Raw genomic sequence first — 12,241 nt, 5'->3', positions numbered from 1 at the left:
TATTTATAAATAACAAGATTGGAATTCCTGGAGTACTTTTAGAAGAAAAAAGGTGAGCCTTTAACAGACCATACTTTAAAATCAGATTTGATATCATAAATCAAATAAAAATGAAATTGACTTATGAATTATCCATTAAAATTGAGCCCACATAAATTTATTACTTGAAGAAGAATACTAATAATCTATTATACAAGAGGGACACTGTCTTTCTACATCAAATCACTTCATGTTCATGACATCCAAGAAATATGAAAACTGAAGCTCACAAGAGATTTTCCAAAGCTCACAACACTAAGGGCCAGAGCTCTTCTTAACAGACGTCTTTGAAGCACTGAACTCAATGTCACTAACATTCTGTTTCTTAAGTTGCAGAACAATGTTTCCATGAGTGATTTTTTTTAGTTTTGTATTTATTTGTTTGTTTGTTTGTTTTTGAGGTACTGGTGACTGAACTCAGGGCTATGCACTTTTAGGCAGGAACTGTGCTCCTGAGCCATGCTCCCAGCATAGTGTGATGTTTCTATGGAAGACATATTTTGTCATGCACCCAATTCCCCACATCTAGTGCTGTTATAATGAGGATGAGAAAAAACAAGTTAAGAATGTTAACTCAAGTGATCCTTAATCAATGGTAAGCATTCTCAGCAAAAACAAAACAGTGTGGCTAGCATCTACTCCACTTTACTTCTTACAATGCCTTTTCTCATTCTCTCTTTTAGATGTAGCTCAATGGTAGAACACTTACCTAGTGTTCACGAGGCCCATAAGTTAGATCCCTGGTACTGGCCCTTCACTCCCCCCTCCATAAATAATTCTCATTCTCTTTGACTACTGACAGCAATCATATGAGGTAGGTGGAATTAGAAGCTCCAAATCCTTCTGAATCTCCATCTATTCTATCTCTTGAATGTCTTGCCTCCTAGAAGAAAAAACAGCTGCTGCCAAACATCCTACTTTCAGTTACTTGGGTTTTTGCAAACATCTGGGCTTTAAGCACCAGTATAAAACATGAAAAATAAAACTTGGACACATAATACAAAGTCTAGAAGTTTATTAGCATTTTAGATTTCCTTGAATATGCTGATAGAATATGCTTTCATAATAAATATATACTTATTCTGTATTTTTGAGTTTCAATGCTGAAACTCCCCCATTTTCCAAAGGTAGTTGTTTAAAAAGTTACCAGTCCAAATGACATACTTTCAGTCATGGATCCTCTGTATTTGTCTAAAAGATTTTTGTCAGAAAACTAACAAAGTAGTTAGGGTACCAAATCCTACATTCAAAGTTAATGGATTAGTGATTAGCCATATCCTTTAGGATAGTTCACCAGGCACACATATCCTGTACATTTTACCTCATCTTTCTGCAGGGGCTACTGGTTGTAATAAGAGAAATCTCAGGAGTGAAAAAAAATTCCACAACTTTGGAAAAACTGGTAGTGAGCTGAAACTGAGAAAAGCTGTCCATGAAAAAGCTCAATTCTAGGTCCCAAGCTTGCACTGTGGGCAGTAGGGGCTGAGGACAGCTCACATACCAGCTCCTCATGAGACCCAGCTCCTCATGGACCACTTTACTTCAGAGAACACATCTGTACTAGATGGTTCATCCCACCAAAGAAAGTCTGGGCTCAAACACCTTGAGACAATACCCCCAAAGCTGTCCAATAGAGAGGGGCAACATCCATGGCCACACAGCCTTGCATACCAATCATAAGAAGGGGCAGAGACACAGAAAGAGGGCCTGGCCAAAGTGTCAGCACCTGGATTAGAAATCAGAGGAAAGAGCCCAGAACACCCATTGAACAAAGAAGAAACCCATTCCTTTCCATCTATAACAAGGAAGAAATATTATATATATGTATAGTTCACTATTTTTATTTTTTTAATTAGTTGTCATTTATCTCCCCTTCCATTCTGTCCAATTACCAATTTTCTTAACCCACTCTTGTTTCACTTTCCTTTCTGTCCCTGATTTTTGTTATTCTCCTTTTGTCTTTTCCTTTCTTCTCTTTACCCTCTTCTCCTCACCTTCCCTGTCCCCTCACTGTCCCTACCTCCTCCACATTCACCATTCACTGAGTAGTCAATTAAACTAATGTTACACATTACATCTATCCTTCCTATCCTTCTGCAGTCCCTGACAATAATACCCTCCCCAACAGTGACTGAATTACACATTTACAGAATTACAGCCTTATTTTCCTGAAGTTTCTGCATCTCATAACTCTCCTCTCCTTCTCCCTATCCCCTGCTTGTCCCTCTCTTAGAACAATCTTATTAATTATCAAAGCATCTATCTCTATGGAAACAATTGCTATCTCTCCAATATGCACTGTTTACAGATAATATTGCCAAGGGTTTTTTTTCTTACATATGATGTAAAAAACTGGTTTGGCATTGAATGTGTGAATTTGTTATTGCTAAACTATAACCTAGGTCAGGGAATAGATATATTACAACAACCTAGCTAAGAACTATCCTAGTCAGAAAACAGAAAGTAAATCAAGGGAAAGATAGCAGGTGATTAAAAGTGCCAACTAACTAATCAACAACACATGAGCAGAGCACTAAATAGAAATATAGGGAGAAAAAAGGCAGGGGAATATGACTCCTCAAAACACTAATAATAACATATTAGAAGATTTGACAGAAAGTGAAGCAAATGAATCTCCAGTTGCTGACATCATAACAATGATAAGAATGTTCGATGAGCTTAATGAGGAGCTTAAAAAGGACACAAAAAACAGCTCAATGAATTCCAAGATAATATGGACAAAAAACTCAAGAAGACATAAAAACAATTAAAGAGGACATCAACAAACTTTGAAAAGAAAGCAAGGAGATTATACAAAAGAGATAAATGAAATAAAGAAGACACCACAAGATATGAAAGATGAGTTTAAGAAATATATGGAAAGTCTCAGAAAAAATAATCAGACAGAAATCCTGGAAAATAAAAGTTCTTTCAATAAAATAAAAAATACACTTGAAATTCACTCCCACAGACTGACACAAATGGAAGGAAGAATTTCAGGGCTCAAAGACAAAATAGGTATTAAAGAAAAAATAGAAAAATACCTAGACAAAAGCCTCAAGAGCTGTGCAAGGAATATGCAAGAATTCTGCAACTCCATCAAAAGACCAAATCTGAGATTGTGTCCATTGAAGAAGAGGTGAAAGCCGAAGGTATAAGTCATGTATATTCAACAAAATAATAGTAGAAAACTTCCCCAATCTTGAAAGAATAATGCCCATCCAGGTACAGGAAGCCTCCAGAAGACCAAACAGTCATGACCAAAATAGAACCTATCCATGGCATATTATAGCTAAAATAATTAGTGCAAAGAGCAAGGAAAGAATATTAAAGGCTGTAAGAAAGAAAATCAAATAGTGTATAAAGGTAAACACATCAAAACAACAACAGATTTTCAACAGAAACCTTAACAGCAAGAAGGGCATGGAGTATGGTATTTTGGGCACAGAAAGAAAACAATTTCAGATTTAGGATAATATACACAGCAAAGCAATTTGCAACTAAAGGAGGAATAAAAATCTTTCATGATAAACAAGAAACTTAAACAATGCATAACCACTAAATCACCCCCACAGAAGAATCTGAAAGGGATCCTATAAACAGAAGATGAAAATAAACATAGCCATGGAAGGGAAGGAATTATTAAACCTCAAGAGGGAAAAAAGTAAACAGAGAGTAACACATAATTCACTGCACACACATAAACCCTTACATAAAAACAACTAAATAGCAGCAATTACCACATACTTCTCAATATTAACATTGAATGTTAATGGCCTCAACACATCTGTCAAAAGACACTGTTTGGCAAACAATTAAAAAGGAAGACCCAACAATCTATTGTTTACAAAATACCCACCTTATTGACAGAAAAAAACACTGGCTTAAGGTGAAAGGGTGGAAGAACATTTACAAAGCTAATGACACCAGAAAACAGGCAGGAGTAGCTATACTTATAACAGATAGACTTCAAACCTCAGTAAGTCAGAAGAGATAAAGGACACTTCATACAAATAACAGGAAGAATACGTCAAGAAGAGATAACAATTGTTAACTTATATGTGCCCAATTTCAGTGTTCCCAACTTCATTAAACATATACAACTAGAATTAAAAAACACAGATAGACATCAACAAAGTGGTAGTAGGGGACTGCAATACTCTTCTATCACCAAAAGATAGGTCATCCAGACAGAAAGTCAACAAAGAAACTCTAGAATTCAATGACACCATAGACAAAATGGACCAGACATATGTCTACAGAGTATTCCATCCTACAACAGCACAATACACATGCTTCTCAGCAGCCCATTGAACTTTCTCCAAAACAGACCATATTTTAGGTCATGTGGCAAGTCTTAACAAATATAAGATAATTGAAATAATCTCCTGCATACTGTATGACTACAACATAATATAACTAGAACTCAACAACAACAAAAAAAGAAACATCAGAAAATTCTCAAAATCTGGAGCCTGAACAACACATTGCTCCATGATCAGTGGGTCATTGAAGGAATAAGGGAGGAAATCAAAGAGTTCCTATAACTTAATGAGAATGAAAGCACAATCTATTAGTACTTCTGGGATACAAAAAGCATTCCTAAGGGGAAAGTGTACAGCCATGAGTGAATATATTAAATACACAGAAAATCACAAATAAATAACCTATGCTGCATCTCAAACTCCTAGGAAAACAAGAACAAGCTAAACCCAAAATAAGCAGAAGGGGAGAAATTATAAAAACAAGTTCTGAAATCAATGAAATACAGACCAAAAAATCCATAGAAAGAATCAATGAAACAAAAAGCTGGTTCTTTGAAATGATAAATAAAAATGATAAACCCCTGGCAAATCTGACAGAAATGATGAGGTAAAAGATCCAAATTAATAAAATTACAAATGAAAAAGGGGAGATAACCTCAAATACCAAGGAAATACAGGGAATCATCAGAGACTACTTTGAAAAACCTATATTCAAATGAATTGGAAAATCTACAAGACATGAACAAATTTGCAGCCAGATATGACCATTCAAATTGAACTAAGAGGATATTAATCACCTAAACAGATCTATAACACTCAATGAAATAGTAGCAGCATTAAAGGGTCTCCTAGAAAAGGAAAGGCCAAAGCTTGACAGATTCTCTTCTGATTTCTACAAGATCTTTAAAGAAGAATTAATTCCAACACTCCTTAAATGTTTCCATGAGATAGAAAGGGGAGGAATACTGCCAAATTCATTCTCTGAAACCAGTATTACACTCATACCCAAACTGGACAAGGACCCAACCAAAAAAAGAGAATTATAGGCCAATCTCTCAAATGAACATAGATGAAAAAATTCTCAATAAAAATATAGTCAAACTGAATTCAACAGCATGTCAAAAAGATCATACACCATGATCAAGTCAGTTTCATCTCAGGGATGCAGGGATGGTTCAACATATGTAAATTATTAAATGTAATACAGCACATTAACATATGCAAAGACAAAAACCACATGATAATCTCAATAGATTAAGGAAAAGCAACATCTTTTCATGAGAAAAGCTCTGATGACACTAGGAATAGAAGGAGTGTACCTCAACATAATAAAAAGCTATATATGATGGCCAGAATCATACTATATGGGGAAAAACTGAAACCATTTCCTCTAATATTAGGAATGAGACAAGGGTGTCCACTCTCTCCATTCTTATTCAACATAGTTCTAGAATTTCTAGCCAGCACAATATGATAGGAAGTAGAAATAAGGGGAATACAAATTGGAAAGGAAGGAGTAAAACTATTGCTATTTGAAGTTATCATGATCTTATACCTAAAAGGACCTAAAAACTCCACCAAGAACCTCCTCATCACCATAAACAGCTTCAATATCATAGGATACAAAAATCAATTTTCAAAAATCAGTAGCTTTTCTATATACCACCAATGTATAGACTGAGGAACTATAGGAAAATAATTCCATTTACAATAGCCTCAAAAAAAATACATTGGGATAAACTTAAAGCAACTGAGGCCAATAGGAAAAGGGGAACAGGTACTAGAGAAAAGGTTAGATCAAAAAAAAAAGGATGTGAAAAGACCACTACAGAGAAAATTATAAACCATTGAAGAAAGAAATTGAAGAATACAGAAGATGGAAAAATCTTCCATGCTCATCAATATTGTGAAAGCGGCTATATTACCAAAAGCAATCTACACATTCAAAGCAATTCCCATCAAATTCCAATGATATTCACTACAGAGATTGAAAAGTCAAATCTAAAGTTCATTTAGAAGCACAAAGGACTGCACATAGTCATGGCAATACGGAGCAAAAAGAGCAGCACTGGAGATACCACAATACCCAAATTCAAACTATACTACCAAGCAATAGGAATAAAAACAACATGGTGCTGGCACAAAAAGAGGTATGAAGACCAGTGGAACATGTAGTTCACAAAGCATCAGCCGTAGAAGTGTCAACTCAAAGTAGATTAGGATCTTAATATAAGACCTGAAACTTTGAAGCTAGTTCAGGAAGGAGCAGGGAATATATTAGAATTGAAAGGCTTAGGTAATGACTTCCTCACTAGAACTTAAATGGCTCAGCAATTAAGAGAAAGGATTTACAAATGGGACCATATGAAATTAAAAGGCTTCTGCACAACAAAACAAAGGATCTCTAAATTGAAGGATCTGTCCATAGAATGGGAGAAAATCTTTGCCAGCTATTCAACTGACAAGGAACTGATAAACAGAATATATAGGAGCTCAAAAAACTAACTTCCAAAAAAATCAATGATCCCATGAAGAAATGGGCACATTATCTGAACAGAGCTTTTACAGAGTAAGAAGTCCAAATGGTTAAATAACACATGAAGAAATGCTCACTATCCCTGATCATAAAGAATCAAAGTTAAGAACCCACCTCACTTCTGTTAGAATGGCTACCATCAAGAACACAAACATATTTGATATATTATAAGAACTTTTACAAATGCCACAATGTACCCCCATCCAACACAACAATAAAAATATAAAAGAGAAACCTCAGCTTAAAGTATAACCCCGCTAAGTAAGAACCTGATAACCATCACTCACATATGACTTTCACACTGTGTTCAGAATTATAAATTATTTATTTTAAATGTCTTCCTGTATAAGAACATGTGGTTTTTTTTGGAGAAGAGTTGGATTTTTAAATTTTGGATTTAATATTGGACATTGAAATAAAAATTAAAAGACAAATGTACAAAAACTTTCCAATTTTTATTTATCTCATACTTAAAATTACTAAAACACAAAACCTATTCTTATATCAACCATTTACACAAAAACAGCACATTTTCTTATTTCTAAAACAGCACATTTTCTTATTTCTAATCATTAATATAAGAAATTCTGTTCAGTAGTCATTTTAATTTTTGGAGATGTATAGTGAGTTGTTTTCTTAATTATTAAAGAGGACTCCCTAGCAAGCATGAGGCCCTGAGTTCAAACCCCAGTACCACAAAAAAAAATCAAAGATAATATTGATTTTTAGTGCAGGTTATCACAAAGACATATGCTCTGTACGGTATAGATTAATTTTCTAATCTAAAGAAATGCAGTACAAATAACAAGAACAGAAAAAAGACACACACACACACAAAATAATGAGTTCCAAAGTTTTAACTTAGCATCTGACTGTTAAAGAATACAAAGAGTTAAAGAATATTAGTTTATCATCCCTAAAACCACTTAAAGTTATATGCCATAAAACACCAAATGCATTAATATATACATATGTGTATATTTAGCCTTGTGCAATATCATATATTTAGTTATAAATCACAAAGGTAAAAGTCTTAGCTATTTCTGAGAATGTGATTTATCTAAAAAGATTCTTACCTTGAAGCAATGAGGGATTCTGAGGAACATGTTAGGCAAAATTTCCCCTGACTCCAACAGTACGCGTTTTAGCCCTGTCATTTCAAACTAAGGGAAGCAAACTATTTTCACAGGTGGGTGAGTGGAGGAAGAGATTTGCTATCCTGTCTGCAACTCTAGAAAGGCACTGCCCATCATGCTTGCCTCATTATCCCAATAATGCAATCAATAGTGCAGACTAGATCTGTTGGTATAGCTCAGGGGGTTCACAGCTGGAGCCCCAGCCCAGCACCTCCACCAGCACCTAGAAATATAATGAGGAATGTATTAGAATAGGAAAAAGGAGGTTCTCAGAACTTGTGATTTCCAGTGCTCAAAACTACTGGGAGCCAGAGACAACCACCAGAAAAGCTTTACAATAATCGACTTCATTGAGACCTCCTAGTCAACATTTGCTCAGTGCAGGTGGTGAGGGACCTGGGTAGGAGGGAATGTCTGGCTGAAGGAGAGGAACTGGAGGAATTGTTTTGAGGGAGGATGGCAAGGAGGGACAAGGGGACATGGAGAACCAACAATTGAGAGCTTACTGGACAGGATAGATTTTCAGGCCCAAGAAATCAGGGTTTATACATTGTATGGAAAAATTCCTAAAAATAGGCAGTTTTCATTTAGGGTATTTGAGTGTCTCTGACACACAAACAAATGTTATTTTATGGCATTCTCAGAAAATACCTAAAAAGGTTCTAATTCATAGTATCTTATGCAATCTATCTTGAACATCTTTGTTGAGATAGAGTCATATACCATAAAATTCACCCATGTAAAGTACATAATTAAGTGATTTTTAAAATTATATTCACAAAGTTGTGCAGCCATCTATACTACCTGAAGACAGGACATTTTCATTACCCTTAAATGAGACCTGTGCCCGATAGCAGTCATGCTCCACCTTTGCAGCCCTAAGCCAGATACTATTAATTCTGTAGGTTTTCCCACTCTGATCATTTCTTGTTAATAAGATCATGTGGGTGCCTGAGTGCAAACTCCACTACTGAAAGAGAAAAGAACTGAAGAGAGAGAGAGAGAGAAAGAGAGAGAGAGAGAGAGTTAACTGATACTTCAAGTCATTTGGTTGTGGAGTTCAAATTTTTAAATCTATGTACCAATATCAATTGATAGAGAAAAAGGAAGAAACAAGAATACTATTTAACAGCATAAACCAGCTAAGGATGGGAGACCAGGTACAGAAGAAACAGGCACAAAAAAAGAAAGCCACTTCCCAGGTTGATAGGCTACCTCATCAACCATTTCACCCAGAAAAAGAAGCAGAGCTCCCAGTAGCCAGCCCAAGAGCTGTAACTATAATCATAGCTACTCCAGAGGCAGAGATATGAGGACCGAGGTTCAAGGAAAGACAAGGCAAAAAATAAAAACTTTCCAAGACCCTATCTCAAAAACAAGCCAGACATGGTGAAGCATGCCTATAATCTCAGCTATTCTGAAAAAAGAAGATCCTGGTCTGAGGCTATCCCTGGGCAAAAGCAGAAGACCCTATCCAAAAAATAATTAAAGTGAAAAGTGCTGGTGGTGTGGCTCAAGTGGTAGAACACCTGGCATTGGCATTAAAAAACCACAATACTACCTAAAAAAAGTATTTAATATAACTTTCCAAATTGAGAAAATGTTAAGTAAGGTAAAAATGATGAGAAGGACAAAATTAGTCATCTTTCTGGTTTGTTCACTGAACTTTTCATTTTTTCCCTAAGATTTGATTTTCTGTTTTCCCATGTTAAACAGAAAAGTTACCAACAATGGGAAAAACTGGGTTGTTCCTATAGCTTGGCTATTGTGAACAGTGCTGTGATGGACATCAGTGTACAGGTGTCTCTACTGTATCCTGACTTACCTTCCTCTGGGTAGGTGCCCAGGAGCAGTATCACCGACCGGATCATATGGCAGTTCTCTCTTTAGCTTTTTGAGCAATCTCCATATTGCTTTCATGTTTTGGGTTTCTACCTATCCCCATACAAATTACCACTGCCTTTTTAAGCAAAGAGGAAAAATGCAAGAAGCCTAGGATTAAGACCATTTACCAGATGAAACATTCGTGATTCAGTTATCCTTTATTGAGCATTTTCTAGGGCAGATCCAGCACTGAGGAATTTCACATTCAGCATCTGTTTAACAGTCACATGAACCCTGTGAGGGTGAAGCCCACTTTAGAGATGAAGCAAATGAAGTTCTGTAGGGCTGGCTTGCCCGAGGTTAAGTGGCCAGCAAACTTAGGTCCCCAGTACCTTCCACCCCCAAGAAAAGGGTTATGATAGATGGCAAGCAGTGAACCTAGGGGTACAGTAGATCCCCACCCTCCCTTTTCCCCTTTGGTACTTTTTCCCCATCTCTATCACTCAAGAGTCAATAAGCTTTTCCTAAGGTAGAACTCATCTAAACAGGTGCTCAAGTCATCTCTCTGCAGAATGCTTGTTGCCCTTAACAACCCTTCCTGTACTGCCAAACTGTGTAAAGTTCCAGAGCCTTGCCCTGTCATTCACAGTCTTCAGCAGCTTGATCCTTATCAGCCATCTGAGCAAAGCCTCAAAGGATCCAAACTGGCCCTGAGCTCCTGACCCACCTTTGTGCACACTGTTCCCCTTCCTAGAAAGCTTTTGCTTCTCCTGTGCAGAGCAGTAGGAAGCATGGCAGCCAACAGTCTCCAGATTCATGGATCAGGACCCCACTGCAGACCTACAGAACCAGAACCCTCCCCCTGCTCCAGCCACTTTGCTGCTTAATGAGAAACACAGCCCTACCTCAAGGCCAGCCTTCCTATCCCAGGCCAATGCAAACCTTAGGGACTAAATGACACTTTCCTCTCTCCACAGCATAATGGTGGTTCGCGCCTCCAAAATCCACAAGCGTGAACTTTTGTACACAGCAGGCTTTCAATAAATACCACACACATAGTTGTGCTCCTCACCCCCTGTCAACCAAGAACCATAAACACCAGACCATAGGTTTAAGAACAGTTCTCTAGTTTGACGCACTCACAAGAAACATTCCAAACATCCTGACAACATGTTCTCAACATCTACCACAGTACTCTGCTATGATAGGGTAACAAACAGTCATTTTCACCCATCAGTGGTCATGACCACAAAAATGTTCTTTCACTTGAGGAATAAATGGAGATTACATATAGCTAAATGTAAGCCTTCAAATATCAGCTCTTTGAGGACATTTCAAGTAAAAGACATGCATTATGATGCCCAGGAAAATTATTTATTCAAGCTCACAGGGAAAAAGCTATGGTCTGGCAGAGTGATTCAAGTGGTAGAGCACCTGCCCAGCAAGTGTGAGGCCTTGGGTTCAAACCCTAGTACTGCAAAAAAGAAAGAAAATGCTAAAATATACAAATATAATACCAAAAACACAGCTATATCATACCACAAAATGGTTGGCTGCACAGAAAGCCTGGGTTAGTTAGGATCTTTCTTGCTTTTACATTTTGTTGTTTCCTTCATTGGGTTTTATACAATAAACATGATCTGCCCACATTTGTCCAACCACATATTTTATCTTTCCATGTGTCACTTAGCAGCTTACACACCACTTTGCAGCACCAGGGGCCCTACCTGAGCCGTGCTGTCCTCTCATCTTGCTGTTCTGCAGTCAGGGCCCCAAGGGACAGGGGAGACTTTCAGATACCAAGTGTCCCAAAGCAGGGTTCCACACTGTCACCTGCTGATCTGCTGGCCAAGCCCAGACAGTCCAGAGAGCTTTGGTACCAGAGGGCCTGGGCTGGGAACGCAAGCTAGGCACCACCTGCAGCTGCACTTTCCCTTTACTAGCCTAGTTTCTGTTTCCCTCATCCCCTATCCAGGAAGCACCAAACTGATACCTTCCCCTCCTACCCTGGTCAGTAACCCGCATCTGTCTTCCAGACCCCAAAAATCAGTCACCACAAGAGACCCCAGTCACTCACCTTGGCGATGGCCTTCTAGTAGCAGATCAGCCCTTTCTGGGGAAGATGCCATAGCAACACATGGATAAAGAAGTTGCAAAACATCCCACAATGTGTACGGTTTACATCAAATAATCATTTGCCCCAAAAGGCAAATTCTGCTATGGTTGAGAAATTATGTGCTAAAACTACAAAGTACTGTGATATGCAACTCACCTCCAAAAGTATGTTCTTCTCCAGTGTACTTGCACAAATTTGTACTTTCATTTTAGTGTAATGAGTTATAAGCACCTTGATTATTCCAGTTGGGAAATTCTAGGTACCATGAAATTCCCATGTGAAGACCTTACTTTAAAGAAAGAGAAAATAAGAGTTAATTTTCTTT

The sequence above is a fragment of the Castor canadensis genome, chromosome 15 (assembly GCF_047511655.1).
Source record: "Castor canadensis chromosome 15, mCasCan1.hap1v2, whole genome shotgun sequence".
NCBI classification, from domain to species: domain Eukaryota; kingdom Metazoa; phylum Chordata; class Mammalia; order Rodentia; family Castoridae; genus Castor; species Castor canadensis.
Note: the sequence above shows the minus strand (reverse complement) of the source record.